The following is a 21,183-nucleotide window of genomic DNA, read 5'->3' on the forward strand; positions in this document are numbered from 1 at the left end:
TAACAATCTGACATTTCCTGCCCGAGATCAAGAGGAACAGGCAGGTGAGCAGTGACTGCTATGACTGCTATTACTGCCGTGACTCACATAATCACAGACCGAGCGCAGCTGCGGTCTGAGTCTGGCCGCATCGTGAGTCTGCTTTCATGTGACTCTTTTCAAAACTTTTTTTCTTTCCCTCTCTTTGACCAGCTTACTTGTAGCTTACGGGTTTCCGATCACATTGCTTTTGTAAAATTGGACCTTGTGGGGAGGTTGTTAGGTTTGATCAGTTCAATCAGCTGTGTTTGATGCTGTCGCCACAATAACCGTGGGCGGCGAGCGTTAAAGAGAAGCCGCAGCGTCGTCATAAATGATTGACGCCGTCTCCGCCCCCTCTCTGCAGTCAGTTGGACGCTAGCCAGAGGGCAAGGTGCCTCAAGGAATCCCTGTGTCACCAGAGACACACACTCAAAGAGAAATCCGGACTCGCAGCAGTGTTTACTCTGGACACACACCACCTCACGCTGCAGGCCTTATCACTGCATCTCCACACACTGGAACTGATGTTTCTGGCTCTTTAAAAGCTTCTTTTCTCATATGCGTTGTGTTCTTGGCCGCAGAGGGACGACGCTCCCTGCTGTGGGGTGTGTGTGGGCACAAATATGTTCTTGTATTTGGTGTGTGTGCTCTTTGGCAGCTGGCCTGGAGTGTGACTTTGTATTAATGGCAAAGCGATCCATACGAGGACGTGTGGTGCCCACAGTCTGCTCTCCGGGCCGGAGGAAAGTGGAATAATTTTATTACGGTCGTACCAAGCCAAGATATATTCATAACGCTCATCGATTGCTTAAGTGAATCCGCAGAGAGGGCGCCCATCAGATGACCTTTGTAAATCTTTCAGCGGAGAATGGCTGAACAGTCTGAGTACGGCGACCTGGCGGTGAATCGGTAGCAGATCGGTCGCCATGTTGGCCAGAGGTGACTGAGACTGTCCTTTACTCTGAGAGGCTTTCACCTTGCTCAAGTTTTCCCTCGTAGCTGCGTTACAGCAGAGCTGCAGCTGAAGATATGTCAGCAGGAAGCAAAAAATATATAATAAGCCACATTCGTTCAGCTCAGTGATCTAAATCAGGATCCATTTGTAGATCTACACATTAATAACTCCTCAACAGAATAAAGATCATTTGTGTGCGATCCATCTCAAAGTCATAGATTGTTTCGAAACTTCACGGAAGATAAAAACACAGAGGTTTGTGTCGATTTCGCTTTAGTTTCAGGAGAGAAAAGAATCTTCCCGATACCGAGCAGATGGCTGCGCTGTGTGAAGACTCGCCGCCTCACACGGCGGAAACTTCCAGTTGTACGCTGACACAATTAGCTGTAATGAATTGAATTATCCTGCCAAGGTGGTGATGGCTTCAGTGAAAAATAGAGCACAGATTGAGGGAGATTCACCTCTGGCGAACGCGTCCTGGCACCTCGCTTCAAGGCCTCCGTTGTTCCATTGAGAGGAAACAGATGTGTTCGTTTTTTTATGGTGTGTGTTCATTTGAGTGAGTGCTCAGGCAAAAGTTTGCATCATACCGTTTATATATGTGTGTATGAATGACTTTCAAAGACAAAGGGACCCTCCACACACAGCTCTGTCCATAAATGTTTCCCTCTGGGAAGTTTTTCTTTTATTTTCTCTTAGTTTTTTTTTTTTTTTTATAACGAGAGTAAACAAACTTAATGACAGATGAACCAAATGTTCTCCTCCTTCCCTGAAAGATAAACCTGATTTAATCGTAAACCGGAGGTGTGTAGCACATTTCCAAAAACAGCTGTAAGCAGAAAATGTTAGACACAGAAAAAAAGCAAAACCGTAACCGAAGCTTAAACTCAGTAAATGTGATTTTCTGAGCATCAGTCAGGGTGTTAAGGGAAAACGGAAAGCTTGGCAGTGGGAAAGTGTTTGATGTTGTAAATGGTGTGGATGCAGAGCTAATGAAATGTTCTGATAGAGCGCCTTGTAAACTTTTCCTCTGAGGAAAATCGTAGTTTTTTCCCAAGCATCCCACTGCCGGATTTAAACTGAAAGGCAGGCTTTTATTGTCTTCAATGAAATCAGTTGACCGATAATATAAATGCATCACGCTTTTTATTATCTATTTAAATGTAAAATTGAATCTTAATTTAATTACACCACACTTATGTGTTGTTTTCTTTGTTTTTGTCTTCACGTTTTCAAAATCCTGTTTCGTTGCATCACATAAAATGTAGACTGTGTGTTCACAAGTAAATGGGAAAAATAACAGTAGACATGAAACTGGGAACACAGCGGGAATCCAGTTTGCAGACACAATATTTCTGTCTACCTGCAGTTTTGTGATATTGACCGGTCCCTTTATGTTCTTGTCATGTGAATGCTTCCAACTCCAACGTGGGAATTTTCCAGCCAATAATTTCACCTCCATGAATGCACTGCAAGAGAAGAATAGCAACAAGAGGAAAACTGTGGTGAATCCCATAAATCAATAGGTATTACCAAAAACCAACATGTTGTGGGTACAATAAAATAAAAAAAGATGAAGCTTTTTGTCTGATTTTTGTAAAATTGCCACTCACAGCTGCCTTTATGAACTTTTCCCTACGATTTAGACATAGGACGAAAGACATGTTCCCTGTGAGATACAGAACATGCGCTGAAGCGAACACGTCTCCCGCCGTCCCGGTGTGTCTCTGTGCAACGTCGGGGCGAAAGGCTGTTTGTTAGCTTTGATTAGCATCTGTGAGCCTCCAGTCGATACTGTTTGCCCCGCTGTCGATTGGCCTGTCGCTCAGTCTGGTAATAGGCTGGTCTGAGAAAAGCAGCAGGAGTGAATTGGCTGTCAGTCACATGTGGAGACCGATTCCAGGAGAGATACCGTAGTTTTCTGGTGTCATTCAGGCTGAAGCGGACCCAGACGGAGAAACCGCGCACGCTGGAAACGATTGTTCACTCGAAGAGGAAGTCTGACTCGGTGTCGAAGTGGCACATTTCCAGAAATACTGCAGAATTACATCCCTTCTTGTTGTCTTTTGGCTGGACTGTGGATCATAGTTACTAAATCTCCAGCGCCTGTCTGCCTGTGTGTTTGCGTTCATATGTACTTAAGACTCTGCCTGCAGGATGATTTGTGGTGGAAATCTTCACACAGTCTGAGAAATCGTGCACAATTTAAATAAAACACAGATAAGCAGGGAGTATATTTTAGAATAATTGAAGTGTAGTTTATGTTTTATATCATATTAATGCATGTACAAGCTCGGAACAGATGATAATGGCCTGGTTTTTTTTTCTACTCTCCTGCCTGGTTGCTTCTCTGTGTTTATTCTTCGCATTTCTCTGCTTTTAAATTCATGCCCCGCTTGATGCACTTATGTAAGTGAATTAAATAGGAGTGTAGCGTTTTATTTTTGATGAGCTGCGGTGACGATCACAGACCAGCTGGGATTTTGTTACCACTCTTCCTGCGCCGTGTAAAAATTCAGACATCAAATTTAAGTTCAATTTGTAAGCCTCGGTGACTTTTATCGCTTCCGCTTGTTCCAGTATAAATGTCCTATCACCCTCGTTATGGGTTATTCTGAACTGTCACGGATATAACACTGGATGTAAAGCGTTTTCAGTTCAGATGCAAGAAACTAAACATTGAAACACTGTCAGTCATGGAAGCACAATTTCGTTTTCCCGCTATTCATAAAATACTCACCAGAATATATCACTGAAATCTGACTAAGTTGCTGATTGTCTCGCCTTAACGTCAAAGTTTTACCTTTTCAGGCATACTTAGCTTTTTAGTTTAACTCACCTTGGGGGGAAAAAAAGCCGACGCAGCTCTTTTTACACTTCATGTGAAAAGAATTACTTCCAGAGTTATAGTGTGTTTTGATTTGTGTCGTTCATTTGCTGTAATAACACTCATTCTTGGTGTGAGTGTTAAAACCTCAGTGTTTGGATATAAAAGACTTCCTAAGGATAACAATGTGTTCTATAAGCTGTGATATACTGGCCCGGCGCTCCTTCTTAGACTACAATTACCTCTTTGAGTCACTTTATAAGGTCTTTGCTGCACTGAGCGAAAAGAGTAATGCCATCTCTCCGTTTCACTCACAGGTCCTGTAATTCAGTCGTGCGTGTCTGTGTGCCTCTCTCCGAAGACACACAAAGATCCTGTACGTTAAAGGCATTGCAGGAAGTCTGAAGGACGGGGCGTATTACAGTCGCACTTAATGCCACTGCTGAAAGTATCGGGTCTTCACACTCGGCGGTCGAAGTGTTTCTACACTAAAGGTGAAACTGATGAGAAAAGTGGCTCCATTCAAGCTTTTACATCTCTGTGTTGACTGTGGCTTTTTCTGGGAATGTATTTAGTTCCAAGACCAGATATCTGGAGGTAAAAAGAAAAAATCTAATAGTGAAAAAAAAGCCATTATCTCCTTTTCAATGTAGTTGTCAGGTTGAGAGTAAAGGAGAGTGAAATTGTTCAATGCGAATGATAAAGAATGTGTGTGTGCTTGTGTATGTGTGTGTGAGAGAGATGTGGGTTTAAATGAGAAGTACGCTTCAAGAGATACTAGTATTTTAATTGTAAATTTTGATGTGATTCACTCTTCAGCCTCTTGGGAACGTGAGCAGGAAGCCACTTACAGCTGGAACAAGCTGCCTTGTTTTATTTTTAGGATTATTTTTTCAATTCAACCTTTATTTAACCTACCGGGGCCCATTGTGATCACAAGATCTCTCTTTGAAGTGAACCCTGGCCAAGATGGCAGCAGCACCAAGTTACAAGTAACAAACATGAAAAAAATAACATGCATTATAGAGGACATGAAAAAACAAAGAATCAAGGCCAAGGATGGTTTTATAAATCACATTGTACCAGTGTGTGAGTCATGCATGGTCAGGAAGAAACCCCTCAGAAAAAAAAAAAAAAAAAAACAGGAATGTTTCTGAAACAGAAACCTTCTTTACTCGGGTTTCAACGTGAGATCTAAAAGTTAAACCTTCGTCAGTTAAGTTAACAAAATACTTATATTGTGTCAGTGACTGAGTCTGACTGTCCTGCAGGGTTTTAATGACGGGAAGAGAATCTACTCTTAGTATAATTTTGGTTTCTGAGGAATTCAACACAAGTTTTAAACCAGTAGTCTTTGTTTTAGGACTCTGGATTGGCTCTCAGTTCAAAAATATGTATTCGAAATAATGGAGGTCTGTAAATTAACTGTGCTTATGAGCACCTCCTTCTTGGGTTCGTTCTCATGCGACACTAAGAGCTAAATGTTGGAAATTTTTGTGCATATAACAACGGGTGCTAACTTGATATTAGATGAGTAGTCAGTCTGTGAATGGGAAACACGGATTCTGTCTGACAAGCACGTATCTGGCATGTTTTCCTGATCCAACAAAAATACGAGGAGGAGCTTATGCAAATACAATAATGTACAACATGCACTGTGACTTACAGTTCATAGTGTTGGTTCCTGATTGTGTCTGATGTTGGCGGATTGTAAAGAAGATGTAAATGAACTTCGCCTCCAGCAGAGATGCTGCTGTTATTGTGATGAGACTTTTCCTCAGCTGGCTTGGCACGACTTTCAACTTCAGACCTACACATATTTTCTGTGGTATTCCCCATTTCCTTCTTTTCTTAATTTCTTCTTAACGGTCTGATATATTTAATATTCACCCCACTGACACATCCCACTTTTTTGGCATTACTTTTCATTTAGTGCCTTTCGGGGCAAATAAACAAAGAAGGAATCTAATTTCCCACAGATTGTTTTAATAATCCTGTTTATTCGTGTTTGTCGCTCATTGTCTTTTTCACTTCATCTACATTTTATCCTGGAACTCTGTGGATGGGGCCTGGAGTTGGTTCCAGTATAGAAGCTGGATGAATGGAGACTGTTGGCAGCCGCAGTGCAGCGCAGCATTTATGCTCTACTTAGGACAGTTTGTGGTTTCTACTCACAGTTTGGAAAATAAAAGTTAATGCTGTGCTAGTGAGCCCGCTAACTGTTTGTCTGCCATTTGGCCTCTTGTGTCCCGAAGCTTTATAACAGACATCGCCACTGCCACGATCAGCCAGGACAGAAACACACATCAGAAAAAAACACTCTGGTTGAAAAAGGCCACATGGCCTTTAGTGACTGCTTTTATCATCTTGTGGTGACTTTATTTGAACCACAGAGGGACATGTTAATCTCTTACCTCCCTAAACTTAAAGGTGATGCAAAATAAACAACAGAATATACATTTGAATTCAGAGGATTTAATGTGACTCTGGTGGAAGAAACAGTGTCTGTCTCTGAGGATATTTAAAAGTACAAGTGTCTGGCGAGTGTCTCTGTATTTCTGTGGATATTTGTTATGAGGGTGTGTTTGTGGTTGAAGCTGGAGCGACAGCAGGGACGTTTCTGCCAGTGCTGCTAAAGCTCTGCTATATTCTGACACTGATGTCACATTTTAACCGCCGCTCGTCTCTCTGAGGCTGATTTCTGGATCTCGGGCCGAGGGGAACAGCGGGGAGGAGGCCTCACATGTTATATTGTGCGTAAACGCGTTCGTCTTTATTAGGTCTTTTTCTTGAACTAAACAAATCTACTTTCAATCTGCTAACATAGTTTCGAGGCGGAAAACGTGACAAAGAAGGACAAGTGGGCAGAACAGATTTTTAAATAAACTCGCCGGATGAGTAATGAAGGAAAAGGCCATAAAAAGCCTTGCAGCCATAAGAGCGACCGCCATGAGAACGAGTACTATGGAGTATTTTCGGACTGGGACACAACATAAGCACAATTAATTTTGCTCTGGAGGCAAAGCCTGTTAGAGCATATTCAAAACATGTGCCACTCGGTGACTCAGGCAAAACAAGCCTGGGTCCCATATGGTCGTTGAAGAAGCAATCTGGATAATGCAGGTAGTAATTTGGCTCTCGGTCGCATCTGTTGGAGTACACTGTCGTGCATTTTCATGTCCTTTCTTTTAATGAACGGCTGACCTTTCCCTTTTAAAATGCCGTGTTCGATTTGTTCATTGAAACATTACAGGTTCACATGTCACTCCACTTTCAGGTCTATTCGTTCTCTGCAAACAGTTCGTTCTACTGGGTGAGGTTTGCACTCATGCGCTGTAGGTTCGACATGTGTTGTTTCAAACACAGTCAGAGTCTCAAAAACGTATGAAAGGAGTCTGGAAGCAGGTGGATGAAGTAATGACAAAGATGTGAGGAAAAAAATGCTCACGATGCCACATAGTTTTCTGCTAACGACAGTTAACATCAGCTGATGACCTTGTTGTCTGCCTGCTGTTATCGCAGAGTTGAAGACATGAATGCTTAACAGTGTGAGTGTGTGTGTGTGTGTGTGTGTGTGTGTGTGTGTTAAAATCTGTGGTCCACACATTCTTTTTTTTTCTTTTTTTCATGTGAGCAGCTTTTACTGATAAATTCAGCCAGATAATGAGTCTCCTGACGGAGGCCTTGCTTTACCTGCTTATTGTTTTCTCACAGCAGTGTTTTCTCATGGGTAGTATTGCTATCAGGTAGCTTTGTGTGTGTGTGTGTGTGTGTGTGTGTGTGTGTGTGTGTGTGTGTGTGTGTGTGTGTGTGTGTGTGTGTGTGTGTGTGTGTGTGTGTGTGTGTGTGTGCATGCTGTCCAGATAAATTCAAAATGTTGCTGATGAAGTGGAAAAATGTTGCTGAATAGACTATTATTTTGACTACTATAAGAAAAAGGTGCAAAGGGTTTTCGTGATCTTTTTGAAAGTCTTTTACGTAATACCTCAATCACTTTTCTTGTTATTTAACGCAGCTTCCCTGAAACAACAGTTTGAGGTTTTCCCTCTACGGCAGGGTGGTCAGGGTTTCAAACCGTTCTCACATGCAGGTTGTGACGGACGGGGTACAGGAGAGCGGAAACAGCCGTCAGAGATGCCCAGAGGTGAAGATGAACTGAAGCACATGCAGTTTTTCCCACGCCCCTCCCTGTCTCACACATCGCTCTCCACACACATACACACACACACACACACACCTACGAGCTCACTCGGTTCAGGGCGACTTGCTGATCATTTGGCTGTGCATTCTGGGTATCACTGGACAACTGAAAGGTAAAAAAGTGGGTCACTCGAGGGTCTCGTTCCATGTCTCCGCTATTATTTGTTCTCATTCGAGTGTGGCGAGGCCCCGCCGTCCTTTGTCTCACTTCTCAATGGATAATGGCCCCCCTCTCTCTCTCTCTCTCTCGCTCTCCACCTCTTCGCCTCTGCCTCGCTCCATCCTTCAGTCAACCACTGGTTGACCCAGAACTGCCTCAGGCTCGCTGCCAAGTGCTCCACGCGAAATATTACTCACTTTGGCAAGAGCAACTTAAGACGGTGTCACATCCTGCAGATGGTAGCAGCACATAAAAGCTGCATCAGTTAAAGATTTTGCCTCCATGAAGTGTTTAATAAAAGCTTTTATTCACTCCATTTACTCTAAATGTACACTTTCACCCCAATTCATTTTTTCTCCTGAATATAAAAAGTAACATCAGTTGGAGTCAGGTTGTTGGTTAAAAGTAATTACGTATTATAGCGTTATATCAATATCAGTGCGCATCGCAGTATTATTTTTTTCACACATGATCCCGAACACTGTTGATTTGATTATAATATTGCGATATAGCCGTAGAGTTGTCTTGTCCTTTCCTTACTAGTTCAGTATATTTCAGACTAAAGTTATGTAATATTCTTATGTAAGCCGTAACAGGCTCCAAGGTTTCTTTTTTCTGTTTACCTTCTCACTCATTATATCTACATTACTGCTGTGTTGTTGTTATTGTGTAAATGATTTAGAATTTTACCATAAGTCATGCCAACAATATCAGCATAATGATGTTTGATTTTGTGAATATCACCCTGCTCCACAGGGGGGGTCATGCTTGGCCATTCGGGCTGAATAGTAGGAAAATGTTAGAATTACTCTAAACTTAAATGCAATGTTTTAAGAGCTCAGGCATTTGACCATGAATGGAATTTGAAAGTGACATATCATTTATTTCACAGTTTAATTCAATTAAATGTTGTTTATATGGTTCCAATAGCAACAGTCGTTTCGAGGAACTTTTCCATAGCTGTTCACAGGAGCGAGAACAGGAATGAAAAAAGTCCCTTTTAGCAAGAAAAAACCTGCAGAACCAGACTCAGAGGCTTTCTGTTGTTCCAGTGGGGTTACAGGGAAGAGAAAAAGATAAGACAGCAACAAGAAAGCAAACAAACAGCTGATTTTATTATTAACGTTTCTGAAAACAGTGTTTGTGTAGATGATGGATGGATGGATGGATGGAAGGGTGGATGGTACTCAGCACAGCCCTATGTTTAGTTATCCTTCATTAACCCATTAAGTCTTCAGGCAACATTTGTGCCTTCCTGCGCTGAGAAGTAGCGGCGACATGATTTCATGTTCCTCCGTGTTTATTTCTGCAAATCCCACTCATTTCTTCAGTCATTCTTCATGTTTAAAATTACATCGTTTAAACAGGATAAAGTCAACGGGGGAGTTTAGAACTAGGTTACTTTGAAATGATGTTTTTCATGCATGAAAAAGCTGCTACGATCTATATGCTCCTTCTTTGGCTTCGTCCGACGGACGGTCACATTTCTCCGGAAGTGCTGCGCTGTATGCTCTCCTGCCATGCCAAGTGTTTAAGGATCCTCATTTTGATTAGCAAGACTTTAAACACTAACATTTACATTGACATTTAACAGCAGAACTGATGCTTGCTGGGAGACCCACAAAGCTGCCTGCTTAGAATCTTTTTTTTTTTTCTTTCCTCCTCTCCCATGGTGGGCTGAGCTCCTCTTTGTTGCGCTTTTTCGATGGAAGTGTTACTCACAAAAACCTCAAGCATAAATACCGGCTTGTCCTCACATTTCTGTCACTGATTTGGGTTAATTGTTTCCATGCAGTCTGCCGAACCGGCCTTTTCCTTCATGTGTCCTTGCGGAGCCTGTCTGACGAGTCCGATGGCGCAAACGGCTCACGCTGCCCTCCCAGTCACATATGAGTGTGTGCAGGATTTGGGTCACACCTCCTCTCTCACACAGCGTGTGTGTGTGTGTGTGTGTGTGTGTGTGTGTGAGAGAGCCTAAAGGGGTCCTGCCCTCTGCATCCCACTGACATCCCAACAGCAGCTCTGTGCTAACTGTCTCTGCTTATTGTCACTGAGACGGGTCTCCTGTTGTGCTGTACGAAGCTTTCCTTTGTTTGGCTTATAGGGGGGGGGGTTTGAGTTTTCACTCAATAAGGATTACGTGTTTTTTAGACTCACAGCTTATAAATTTTTCACACAAAACTCTTCCCATCATAAAATATTCAAAGTGATCAAGTACGTCCCTCTTTTTTGTCTGATGCGGCGTCCATCAGTCATCACACAATGATCTAATAGCCTTGTTTTTGCGGTTATGAAGGTGTGTGTGACAGTTGTAATTTATTCATTCAGACAAAAGCAGGCAGTAGTTGAAAGCTTCTAAAATAATCATCCACACAAGGCAGACAGATTCCTGTTTGTCTGATTTTGTGAGTGTTGTGTAGGAGTTACATTAACTCAGACACAGTGCATCTTGTGACTCATTGTGTCTGTCTGCGGAGGGTTTACCCAGCACAGACAGGAGTGGTCGTTTATGACTTGTTTTTTTTTTTTTTTTTAAAGAGATTTAAAATCTCTCTCTCTCTCTCTCTCTCTTCAAGTTGGTCTCATGTTTGCAGTTAAGTCAGACATTTCCTTTGAATTTTGCATGGTGTGTGCAAAAGAAAACACATAATATAGGCTGTAAAAACGGACAAGCTTGTTAATGGAAAACACTTAGTGAGCTTCTCGGTGGCTTCCCAAACAAACCAACAACAACAACAAAAAAAGAAAAATCCAGACTTTTCCATGCATTTTGTATTCTTGTGGTTAAAAAAACAACTATTTGAATATTTTGTTTAAAACTTGTAGCAAATATAAGTTTCCTGAAATCAATATCTCATATTTGGTAATAAAGGCGGGCCACTGTTTGGTGTGTTAACTTCCTCAACTGTACTGTCTCTGGTGTAATGTGGGACTTCTAAATATCTTTCAAATCACAAGACGTTATTATAAACAAATGTCAGGATCGGAGGCAATTAAAGATCAGTTCTGAAATATCTTGAAAGTATGTGGTATGTGACTGTCATAGCTCTTCCAGTAACAGTGTTGCACAAAAGCTCATTTCATCAGTTGGATTAGGTCAGGGAGAACTTTATTATACCTTAAGGGCAATTTGTGGTACAGCCAGCAGTAAAACCTGATTAACAGAGACAACATGTATACAACACAGGCATTTACAAAGCTTATTTATGACTATTAGTCAGACCAATACCTGTAAGGAACAAAAGAGCTGAATGTTTGATTAACACATTAGTAAACTAAACCGACGAGCTGAAGTATTTTATCAAAGCAGTTAATAGTTTCACCATGCACGGACTTTTTATGTCATGATTTCTTCTTGGAAATTAAAAAGTATGTCAGAGGAAAAGGCGTTCCCCTGACCTCCAGATTTTTCCTCCCGCTGCTCTTCCCGTGTGTGTGTGTGTGTGAGAGAGTTTGTTGGATCAGCAGGGCAGACCGCGGCCGAGTAATCCAGAAGACAGATCCATACACACATCCTTCATCTCTGCACACAGTCGCACGCTCGCAGAGACGTGCGGCTACATAAATCTGTAGGAACAAGCTGAAGACGTGTGCGCACACACTCCTGTCATCTGCCATCCTCTCCCTCCGTCTGACTCTCCTCCCCATCATGCGGCCGCTCAGCCGGGCAGAGCACTGGAGCGCAAAGCAGCCACGGGGGAATCACTGCATTTGTGGCTCTGCAGAGCAGAGTTTAAAACCTTTGGGATACAGCAGCTTTAATTTGATATTTTTTTCTTGAGGTCACAGCTCTATATTTAGCCAATTCTGGATTTATTTTGATCATTCAGACTCCTCTCTGCTCTGGAGTTTCTTCCTCACAAGGAGGCTGGTTATTGGACTGTTACAGTAAATTTCACTCGGTATCGTAAGTCAAGTAACAGTTGAGACAAAGAACACAAGTTTGCAAGTTTGGAGCCTTGATGGTCTTGTTGGACGGCGTCCATGCATCTATAAAAAACAAAGTTTGTTGTTCTGCTGTGAGCCATACCTTTTCTTTTTCTTTTTTTTAACTCAATACAAATAATCCAGACACTCATCTTGTTTGCTTCCATTTAGGTGCACAGAAAAGGCTAAAAATACTGTTAGTGGCGCCATGTCCTCCTCTCTCCTCCACTGTGCACAGGTCCCCTGTGTGCCTGCTGATCTTGTTTGTTTACCTCTGTGCATCTGCCTGTGTCGATGTGAGGCCGTTTTCATGCTCTTCTCTTTGCTTTAGTTTGATTTTATAACTCTTGGGATATTTCTCAAGAATATTGTCATTCATTTACAAAACTCCTATAAAACTGTAGGAAATCTGTTTCATTTCATTTGAAACATTGAGTTGCATTAACATCAGAAGAAGATAATTTCCACAGACACCAGTATTATAATACTATATAAATGTAAATATGTGTTTCTAACTGTAAGATTTGAAATGTTTTCCTCTCCTGCTATGTTTGTATAATTTCTGATAAGGTCAATCACTAATAAATAGGCTGTAAAATCACATGTTAGTCGTTTGGAGTGACTCACACAAAAGTTTCAATACTTGCATTTTGAAAGTTTTGCCATTTTTTTGGTGTGGCATGTTGGTGAAACTGCTTCAGTCACTGCGAAGGTTGGATCAGTTTCCTCCCCAATGTAAACACACATCCTGTACACACAGTAAAATATATATACAAAACTTATAATGACATATTTCTCCAACCAGTGATGTGATTACAGTGGGGACAAGCTTTTAACTTACCCACCGAAGTCTCCCGTTGGTTTCGGGATTCAAACCACAGCATCCACAGAGGGAGCGGCAGGGCTGTGCAAACATGTGGGTGTAGCTTTTTGCTCTTCTGATAGTGTTTATATTCAATCTGCCAGAACACCTTCTGGGCCCGATCACACCAGAAGCAAACGTCTCTTTGGACACGTGTGGATGCAACAAGCTATCTGTACAAATATCTTTCCTGCACCCAGAGGCCACATTATTGCATTTCTTCAAGCGAAGCCAGTGGGCATTTTATGGAAACGCTGCTTGGAGGACACGGCTAAACGTCACGTATCTCACAGACGTTCATGGAGTGATGAGCCACGCTTGATTCAGTGTCACACACCTCCCAGCAGTGGTGGCATAAATGACTCCTTTGTTCCTCCTCTGTACTTCCACATCCCTCTCTCCTTCCTCATCTCTCCGTCTCTCCATCTGTCTGCCTCCTTCTTTTTGGGTCACACAGAGTTTAATGTCTGTGTACATCTATACGTTGATCAGGACAAAATAGTCGTGGGGCTTGGCGGAACACCTGTACGTCTGGCCTGACGCGTGTGGAGGTCAGCGGCGTGCTAGCACGCGCCGGTGTTTCTCCATGGCGTCCGTGTGTCCTTGTTTCTCCCCTGCCTTGCCCTTGGTATGTAATAAGCGTATGGGACTGCGGCTCTTGGAGCACATCTGTCTGGTGGTCGAGAGACCGTGCAGCACTGCTGTGCACCATTTCCACCCGCAGCTGCCCCACCCCCCGCCTGCCCTGCCCTCCCCGTCGCTTTGCGCGCACACACACACACACACACACACACACACACACATACATGCATGCACACACCAAAGGAGGTCGTTTCTGCAGAGTTGCTGAATCTCCACGGGGAAATCTGCCTTCGTCTGAATGAGAACAAGAACCTGCTACACTTCCATCAGGCTCACTCTGTTTCTCTCTGACGGCTTTATGAAGGTTTGAAGCTGCAGAAGCAAAGTGAGGATGCCTCCAAGAACAGTGTCACGTGCATTTCTGTCATGTTGCTTCATACAAATGACAAATCCGGCTTGGTAGGACCAACATTTGTCTTTATCCCACCACCAGACTGATGTGCCAAGCACCTTGGAGAATTTAAAACAGTTCTTGTGTGGATTTCAGATGTCTCCTTTCTCACTCTCTGAAGGCTACGATCAGAACGATGTACCTGCCTACTCAGGAGCTTCAGTAACCACCAATGTTGTAAAGAAGCAGTGGGAAACTTTAAAAAATCTCATTCTTCTGCAGTTTAGTCACATTCGTTGAAAGTCCCTGCAATTCTTGTTCCCAGGGCTTAATTTCCTAGGAATGAACAGATTCCCTATTGTTTGCGTTTCTGCAGATTTTCAGACTGGTTTAGCCAGTCTTAACTGAAGCAGGGAAAAAAAGGTATTTCATTGTGGTTTTCAGTCAAGCTCAGTTTTTTTTATTTTGACCACATGGCATCTTGGAAGCATTTATATTATGCGACAGGGATTGTTGTGGCCTCCAAAACCATGCTGGTAAATTTCTTAGTGAAGTTATTACGAAGGCCGTTTCACTGACTGACAGCTTAGTATTGCTCATAAAATGCAAACGGAGTCAAGATTAATGCTTATGGCACTTGGTTTGACGCCCGATAGAGGTACCGGTGCAGCATAGTCTGCTGAAATATGCACCTAATGGCATGCAAAGTGATGCTTGCTGACTTTTTTTTTGGTTCATTAGCTAAAACATTTCATCTTGAGCTTAATGCTCAAGACGAAAATTCGTTCTACGGTCTGGTCTGAAACACACAGGCATTCTGGTATTTTCAAGACTGGACCAAAAGATGTTAACTATATAGTCTATCACATCCTGTGCTTTATTCACTTTCTGTGGTGGTTAATTTTCCTTAAGTTGTCTGCTCTTCTTCGTTTTCATCCCACAAACTCAAAAACAGTTTTAGCTTTTAATCTGTTTTCATAATTATTTGCCATAGTTGTGCAAAACCAGCTCCGGCTTTCTGATCGCCTCTAGGAATCAATGTTTTAAAGGCACTTATATGCTCCTTTGCTCTCTCACAATGTACTGAAGTCAAATGACACCCGTGGGCGTACGCCCATGCATACATATGAGGCTCCACAACCTGCGGCGCCGCACTCTCGCTCCCTCTGCTCGTAGTGTCTCCTTACATAAGTGGGCTAATGTTACCCCGGCGCACCGTGTAACTGGCACCTCAATATCAGTCATCACCCCAGAGAGAACGAGAGAGGAGGGATGAAAGGAAAGGTGGAGCAGAAAAGAGCAATGAAATGATTAGTAGAAAGTTGAAGACACCAGAGGAAGAGGTCTGAGAGCGACCTAGATGTGATTGAAGAGCTAAATGAGAGAAAAAAGGAGATTTGAGAGGCAGAATCTGAGGTGAAAATGAAGAATTGATGTGGCCTTGGTCTTGAGTTGTTTCTCTCTTCTTTTTTTTTTTAACTTTTTCTGGAGTGGCAGTGGGCTGCCCTCATGGCCATGTTTGAAGTCTTCATTGACAACTTGAAGCCTTGATCTGGCTCAGTAAAAAAGTGCCACTCGTGAATCTCTCAATTACCATCCAGCAGAGAAACACAGTCGAGGCATTAATCCTCCAGTCCGTGTCTCACATGCACTCCGGGCCTATCAAAGTGTTTCCTTTCTAAACGCATTCTTTTAACCCAAATTGAATATATCATTCCTCCCTCAAGGCGCCGTGAAGAAAGACTTTAATTCATACTCCCTCTCTGGCTGTCTCTCTCTAAGCAGTTAATGCTTTTGAGAGTCTCCTATCTCCTCTCATCTCCCCCCTCTCTGTTTTTCTCTCACCAGCTTTCTGTCAACCTCTGTGACTCCTTCTTTTTTTTTTTTTTTTTGCCTTTTCGTCGCCTTTTCTGTCTGGAGCTGTGTTCACATGTCGGCACATGAGCAACACTTGTGATCATTTGTGAGGAAACAGCTCAGAGTGCGAGATACTGCTTTTGAACTGTCTCCTGTATGTTGAGTTCACGACGATCAACACGGCTAAATCTTTTAACCTTCAGATTCAAACCTTTAGATTATGTAGACATGCTCTTCTCGCCATGGAAAAAAGAATAGCTCGTGGTTTTATTGCCACTCTTTTTAATCAAAATTTGCAGTGTTAGTCATAAAGTCAACTACAATAGAACAGCTTGTCTCTAAAAAAAGAGTAATTTCCAATTTACATGCACATCTCCCACTGAGCATTTTTCGGTCTAAATGACGTCTAAATGACGTCTAATTGTTCTTCGACGTCTAGTCTAAAATTGGTCTACCAGTGGTCTAAAAATGAAAGTTTTTTAGCGGTCTAAGCTAGACGTCTTTTAGACGTCTAAGCATTAGCTGTCTATTAGCCGTCTATTAGCCCTCTATGTCTGTACGTCTTGTCTCATCCGAGACGTTTAAATAACCACTAATATACGTCTATTTGTAGACGTCTAAACTTAGACGTTTATTAGACGTTCATTTATATACCAAATTTATACACCTCTTCTGATCTTAGACATTTAAAGAACCGCTCATAAACGTCTATTTATAGACGTACAAATTTAGACATTTGCTAGACGTTTACTTTTCTACCAAATTTAAACCCCTTACAGAAACCACTAGTCTTGTAGACGTCTACTGAAGGTATTAGGATATTCTAATAAAAATGCAGCCATTGCAATTTTTTATTCACCACAAACCTGTATTTAATTTTCTTTAATCTTATCTCCTTTTTTAACCATTAGTACTGTAATCTAAACCAATACCTTTTAAATAAAATTCAAAAACATGAGTGTCCAAAAAATATTTTTAATTTCTTTACACCACTTGAAAAGAGAAGCACAAACTCCAATACAAACTACCTCCATAAAATATTTTAAAAAGTTTTTTTTTTTTTTTTTTTTTGAATGTAACCCACTTCAGGGTATGTACACGTCACATACTCGGTTCGTAGGAGCCGAGTGAAACAATAACCACTGGACACAGAGGCAGAATGATTTGAAACTCTTTAGTTCCACAAAGATCTTAACAATACAAAACACAATAACATTACAACCTTGGGCCCATAAACTAAGAAATAAAATAAAATAAATAAATGTCCAAATGGGAGTGTTCCTCGGTGGTTTGGATCCAAAAGTCTAAGTCAAAAGTCAAGATTCAAGAATATCCAAGGAAGGCTTTCGTTGGTGCCGGTCAGTTGGACTGACACAAATCCTACCACTTAATCCATTAAGTGGTGTGGCGGAATTAAAAGTTCTGCTTGAAGCACCGAAGGTGGACTGGGAGCTCGCCATCAGTTGGATCGTTCATCAGCTTCATCAGACACGAAAGCTGAAGCTTCACTCTTTCCAGGCATCACAATAGAACCTGACCTGTATTTAGAAAACATGTTTACAATCCAATTCAATGCATAGAACCTCTTCAAATGATCACCTAAATGTTCAATTCAAGGTGGTTGTACAACACTGATAATCTTTATCAAACAGGAATCAAAATACTATGGGTTACATGCTGAAAACCATAATTAAACTTAACAACTAAGAGTTTATCATGTCAAAATGTATTTTAATCAATTCAAATTAAAATGAATAATGTATTAAAGATTTCATTCAACCAAAGAATTCTTACTTCTACATGAAGGCATAACATGTGCTTCCTCATGTGTTTCTGATTTTCTAGTTTTTTTTTTTCATCAGAGAAGAGATTTTCACTTAAATACATAAGTTTTCATAACCTAGGTGACTTAAATTACAGCTTTGCTGCTTATAAGCAACTTAAATGAACTTAAAATTACTTCTTGTACTCCTTCTGAACACATTTTAACTTCCCATCACATGTGCAAAAGATGAGGCATTTTACACAGTGAAACTCTCATAATGTGCTAATTCGAGTCAAATTTCACCATTAATCCATTATTATAAATGCTTTTAAGTGCAAAACATGAAACAAAAACAACGTAAGATGTACAAAACACCCTTTATTGAATCAGCATGGTCATCTCACATCTCCACACACACACATTGCAACAGTGGCGACTAGCTTACCAATGTTTTTTTCAGGAGAAACGCGGCTGGAAAGTGCTTCAACGACGGTTTTTCCTCTCTCTGAAACGGAGTTTTCGGAGCATGGTATCAACAACTACTTCATTTCTCAGTTTGACTGCGAAATTGTACAGTTTTCATACCTTTTTTCCCGTTTTTCTCTCTCACGCGGAAGTGAAGTGGCGTGCTCCATCTGTACATTAGTGAGGTTAAGCTGCTTCACTAGCGCAGCCTACTACTTCCGGTCTTCAAAATAAACTTCTGGTTTTTCAAAGTAAATAACAAAACACTTATAAACATAAGGAAATAATTAAATAATGACTGCAAATTAATGGATTGTATTTATTAACCCTTCTGGAGGTGGGTCACATAAACACTGCAGTGAAAAAATAGAACAAATTGTAAATACAAAATTAAAACCATAACAATAACAACAACAACAACATCAACATTTTTTTATTTATTTATTTTTTTTAGAATTTTTCTGTTTGTTTTATTGCTGCAAACCAAACCTTTAAAATCAAACTACACCACTGGTGTCCTGGGTCTCCTGTAACCCCCTCCACCAGTCTGAGCTGGAGCCTGTTTGAAATGGAGTCCCATGGCTGAGCGGATCTGGTCGTCTGTAGCCTCCTTAAAATTCTTCCGAATTGCTTCTGCAAACAAAGCAATAGAACAAATGAAGAAAAACTGCAAATGTGGCTGCCTATTGTATTATGAATTATGGTAAATTATGTGTATTATGGTCAAGTATTGGCATCTGAATATATCTCGTCTTCGAAGTTAAACTGTAAAATGTTTGGAAAATAGCCGAAGCAGAAGCTTTTAACCTCAATTCCTACAGAGAGAGCAGGCCCTTAATTACTGAACGACAAGTTAGCGCTGACTAGCCGGTGCTGTTGGGCCCAGCTTGTAACACGGCAGCCCGCCTGCTAGAACCAACACAACATGCAAGCAAATGCTAAACTAATGAATGACGGTAAAAGGACCAAACATTGCAAAAATAAACAATTTTCTGTAGTATTTGCTTCGACACCCACCTCTGTATGCCTGAAACAGCACTTCTTCGACCAACTTTTCCACCATTGTTTCAGTACAGTGGAGCACATGAGCACAAGGATTTCACAGCTGGAAGTAGCGCAGTCCACAGGCACAAGTTGAAGCCGTTTTCAGGTTATGGTCGTACAATCTCCATAAGACTGCAAAGTAGTTCAGTTTTATCACGGACTACTTCTCTCTGAGTGGAATAACGTTTTCCCAGAAGTGATTGCACAGAGCGTCACGTGAGCGTAGTACACCAAAGAGGTTTTTGTCAACAACGAAAGCAACATGGCGGCAGTCAGCGTTACAGAGGCTGAGAAAACACAACCGACATCTAATCATCTAAGGGAATTTCAGCCACAAACTCTGTTGTCGAGTGCTCAGCAGGATCTGGGCTTTCAAATTTACTGAAGGTTTTGGGGAGGTTTCATACGTTTTGACAGAATAACGCGAAAACACCGATCACTCTACTGTGAAAGCTGTGCACTTCAAAGAGCTGGCTCTGCCATCAGATTTTTGTTTGATTTGTATTCCGAAGATGTAAAATGGTGTAATTATCGAGTCTGAAATGTGGGATATCAGACGTCTACATTTAAACTATACCTTATAACAATTATGGCTATTAAAGTGATCTCAATCCAATATTTAGAGATTGTCTAGATTCGGTCTATATCTAGACGTTGAAATGCGGTAGAGATTTAGACGTCTAAATCTCGGCTATATTTATACTATACTGTATATCACTCGATGGCTATCAGAATTATATCAGTTCAGTATTTGAAGATCAGTTCTGCAATATACAGTTATTGTTTTAAATAAACAACTTTTAAATAATGGATTAAATTCAGTTGTCTAGATTCAGTCTATATCTAGACGTTGAAATGCGGTAGAGATTTAGACGTCTAAATCTCGGCTATATTTATACTATACTGTATATCGCTCAACGGCTTTCATAATTATATTAGTTCAGTATTTGGAGATTAGCTATGCACCTTACAGTTGTTTTTTTAAATAAATAATTATAGAATAATTGATTAAACTGCAACGTCTAAATTCCGTCTAAAAACAGACGGAATCTAGACGGTTGAAATCAGGTCTAAAAAAATACTAGACGTCTACTAGCCGTCTATTGCTCAGTGGGCTGTAATTAAGATCCACTAATTGTTTGGGTGGACTGAAGGACAATCCTACTTCTCTGAATAGTTTCCAACTGCAGTGTTAATTGAACATCTTGGACTCTCATATTCATCATTTTTAAGCTTTTTTTCCTCTTTAGATTGTGCTTGTTTTTGCATCGGTTCCTTTATTACATAACCTACTGTACTATTCCAGCACTGTGTTGGCACATGTTTATTTAAAGAGACTTCACGTTTGTGTGCGCGCGCGCGCGCGTGTGTGTGTGTGTGTATGAATTTTGTTTGGCATCTCTCTATATTTTACGCTGTGATATCTGCTTTTTCTTATTTTCTGACCAAATTAGCTACTGATTGGTCAAAGAAACCTGCTGAACACAAAAAAAACTATTGCAAACAACAGTTGGTACAGACGTTGCCTCTGTGTTTAATCTGGGCTCGGCCGTTTCCACTGACTTATTGCAGAGCGCATAAAGCAAACACTAAGTGCCAGGTCGTAATAGCTTGGATTCGTGTGTAGGTGGTAGCTGTATGACATTGCCTTATTATGAGTTGTGTCCTTGTGGGAGGACAGTGTTCCTGTGTTTTTTTTTGTTTTTTTTTTCCCCCAGAGGGAAGTTGGAAAAGAACACAACACACACACACACGCTTACACAGGTCTACCCAGAGCTTTCAGCGTCCCTGAGCTTGGTCACCTTGCCAAAGATCGGGTGCCTTGGCTGAACGTATCCATCAAATACCCGGGAGGATTTAGGAGAGGGAGCGAGGGACGGTGCCTCAATCGAACACGCTCGTTCATCAGATCACAATGCCGCTGTACGGAGACTGCAAAATACCGTCCAGTTGGCTTGGCGGCCCGCCACTGCTGGTCTGTACATCACACGTATCTGGTGGAATCCATCATCCTGCCTTCATGATACGCCACTGGCTGAGTGTTTTGGGATTTAGACCTCAGTCTTAGCTGGTGCCCCTGATGTTCCTGCATGTAACCGGTCGATGAGAGACACAGTGGCTCCTTAG

General features: G+C 41.4%; 1 protein-coding gene and 1 long non-coding RNA gene across 2 annotated transcripts in view; one reads left to right on the forward strand and one right to left on the reverse strand.

Annotated features, from left to right (window-relative positions):
- The window catches only part of bcr (BCR activator of RhoGEF and GTPase), an 83,676-nt gene that overhangs the window by 15,442 nt on the left and 47,051 nt on the right, over positions 1-21,183 (forward strand). The window lies entirely within an intron of this gene.
- LOC115383153 (uncharacterized) lies at positions 16,803-18,204 on the reverse strand. Its single transcript, XR_003930640.1, has 3 exons — positions 18,133-18,204; positions 17,993-18,052; positions 16,803-17,320 (listed from the first exon to the last, which is right to left on the reverse strand). It is a non-coding gene; the product is annotated as an uncharacterized LOC115383153 (long non-coding RNA).

This window comes from Salarias fasciatus, assembly GCF_902148845.1.
Source record: "Salarias fasciatus chromosome 7 unlocalized genomic scaffold, fSalaFa1.1 super_scaffold_4, whole genome shotgun sequence".
Lineage (NCBI taxonomy): Eukaryota > Metazoa > Chordata > Actinopteri > Blenniiformes > Blenniidae > Salarias > Salarias fasciatus.